This window comes from Capsicum annuum, unplaced genomic scaffold, assembly GCF_002878395.1.
Source record: "Capsicum annuum cultivar UCD-10X-F1 unplaced genomic scaffold, UCD10Xv1.1 ctg81347, whole genome shotgun sequence".
Lineage (NCBI taxonomy): Eukaryota > Viridiplantae > Streptophyta > Magnoliopsida > Solanales > Solanaceae > Capsicum > Capsicum annuum.
The window spans coordinates 129,608-132,564 of NW_025892060.1; the positions used below are offsets into that span (position 1 = coordinate 129,608).

The following is a 2,957-nucleotide window of genomic DNA, read 5'->3' on the forward strand; positions in this document are numbered from 1 at the left end:
AATGATATCTTGTTTCTACATTAATGTTAATTTTGATTGGTACCTTTAAGTTGACGCCTATCTTTGGCCGCAAAACAACAATTTATTAAGGAAAAATTACATAACACCACAACTTATTTTAATAAATTACATAAAATCTTTATTCTTTTTATTAATTATTTAATTATATTTTTAAAAAATAGTCGAATACATCCACAAACCTCATAAATTTTCAGATACATAATTTCAATTATGTATCTCCCTTTGATCTAGTTAATGTATTATGTATCTTGAGCAAATAGTTTCAGAAATGAATGTATCTAAGTAATTACAATTATGTATCTCAACTTCAAAATTATGTATCTGGATGCTAATTATGTATCTGAGAAGAAATGGAATAATTAACTGTTCAAAATTATGTATTTGAAGGCTTATTATGTATTTAAAATTACAAAATAAAGAATTATTTATAAAAGCAAAAAATAGGGATAAAAAATAATTAGAGATAAACTTATTGGGATTTATGTAAATTTTACATTTATCAAATGACTGTAGCCATTTAATTTTTATTATATACTACTCCATGATAGAGCTATCGTTGAAGACAATTGGAAGAAATATTATACTGGTTGTCAACATCATATATAAGCCGATGGCATTTGTTGGATGGCAAACTTGAAACCATAACCTCCACAACATAAGTTACCTTAGCTTGTAGTTTCCTAGAGAATCTTTTTGATATCTCGTAGTGTAGTAATACTACTACTAAAAGATTACTCTCTCCGTTTTCAATTTATTTGTGTGGTTTTAACTTGATAATTGATATGGAGTTTAAGAAAAAATAATTTAAAAATTTTGTAGTCTTGAACTAAAAGTATACAATAAAATATACTAAAATGTCATTTAATACTGTGATCTTAAACATGTCATATGAAAAGCCGAAATTAAAATATTCTCAAAAACACATTGAAATACTATATTTTAATTTTAATAAACACTTACAAGATTAATGAATCATTCGAAAGCTACAATGGCATTGGCCTCATGCTAGCTAGCTAATTTTTATACATCATACATAATAACTAATTAATCCTGTTTTGCTACCTAAGTTTGAATTTGTTGATTAGATATAACACCTTCACGTTCGAGAGGTTCAATCCTTATTACAATATCTTCAACTCTTGCTGATAAAATAGCATTCGTAGTAACAGAACTGTGGCCGTTGACAATTTTTTGACATGTATCGATGAGGCAGTACCTGCAAGTAGGGCAAGAAGAATGTGATTTGAGCCATTTATCGATACATTTGACGTGTAATCCATGGTTGCACTTAGGTAGAACCTTAATTTTCTCTCCAATTCCAAATTCGGATAAGCAAATGACACACTTAGAGTCGAGCCCCGATGTTTCAATTTAGTACTGTATGTTGTAATTGGAAATGTCTTGAGTGCTTTTTGGTTGATCCCTTTATTATTTGTATGGTTTAAGGATGAGTCTGCCAATATTAGGGTAGAGCACCTAAAGGCACATTTTATGATGGAGTTCAACACAAGTGAACAAATTATGGCACTTAGAAGTACTGCCAATACCACCACAATAACATTTGCATCAAATCTGTTGACGTTATTTCCAATTGGTAGATCATCAATTGGGTCGTGGCCAATTCTGACTGTTGCCGGAGGTGGCGCCATGACGGCCTCCGGGAGTAATCTTCTTGAGTAGTGGAAGTTTTCCATGAATTCATGAATGAATTGTGTGGAAGCTATAGTTGTCATAGAGCTTTTGGTTGAGACGTGTATGTGTGTGTTTGTTTGTTGGTGTCGATTGTTAAATGTTGAATGAGTTGAAGTAAACCCCTTGGAGGCAGTGGTTTATATAGGACAAGTTTATGGGGCTAACAGGGGTAAGAGTTTGTCTTAACTCGATTTACTTCTAAGCACTAAGGGTTAAGAGTTTGTCTTAAAAATTTTATAGGACAAGTTTAATTAACTCGATTTACTTCTAAGCACTAAGGGTTAAGAGTTTGTCTTAAAAATTTTCTATAATATATTAGATCATCTTATTGGCATGTGACATAAATCATATCATGTAATAAAAAAGATAAAATAACTAAATTCTGTGAAAGTATTCTAAATAAATTAAAAAAAAGACATAAGTACCCCTTGAATTATGTACTTAATTAATTGTAAAGTATTCAATAATTAAAAAGGAGACTTGATAAATATTGATCATATTTTTCTCATATTTTTTGCCTTTCACTTACTTTCAAGGATGTCACGATTCAAATAGTCGTGAGTGATATCCACACTAACCCTCCGGTAGGAGAGTTATGTAACTCAAGACTTAACTCATATCATTAATCAATTTAAGACAAAAAAATTCAATTAATCAACTCTAATTATAAAACATCTTAAAATACTGAAGAAATAACAAGTGCAGAAATAATTCAAACTACCTATTATAACTTTCAACACTCAAAATTCATCATATAAAAACTTCTAAGCAAAAATATAGCTAAAAAATATATTCAAAAACTAATAGAAGATAAAGCATATTCATGAGTTTGGGAACCTAAACTATACTAGTGACCTATTACACATCTTAACTATAAAAAAATGATATTATTACCTCCCCGCGACCCCCATTCTAAGGCACGTGTGTTACACTTATTTTAAACGCGTCCAGCCTATTAAATAACAAAAGTAAATGGCTAAAAAAATTAAGGGAAAAGTCATCGTTTCCACCCCAAACTATAGTCGAAAAGTTGAATCCACACCTAAACTATATAAGTGACCTATTACACACCTTAACTATAAGAAAGTGATACTTTTTACTGATGTGGTGCTGACGTGGCAGCGCGAGTAAAATACCACACCACATGCAAGTGGTGGTAGCCTGACAGGGTATAAATAGTTTCACTTTTTTGTGGTTTTGGTGTGTAATAGGTCACTAGTATAGTTTAGGTATGGCTTCGATTT

General features: G+C 30.7%; 1 pseudogene; it reads right to left on the minus strand.

The window, feature by feature from the left end:
* Positions 1 to 1,076: 1,076 nt before the first annotated feature.
* LOC107850033 lies at positions 1,077 to 1,803 on the minus strand (annotated as a pseudogene).
* Positions 1,804 to 2,957: the final 1,154 nt, after the last annotated feature.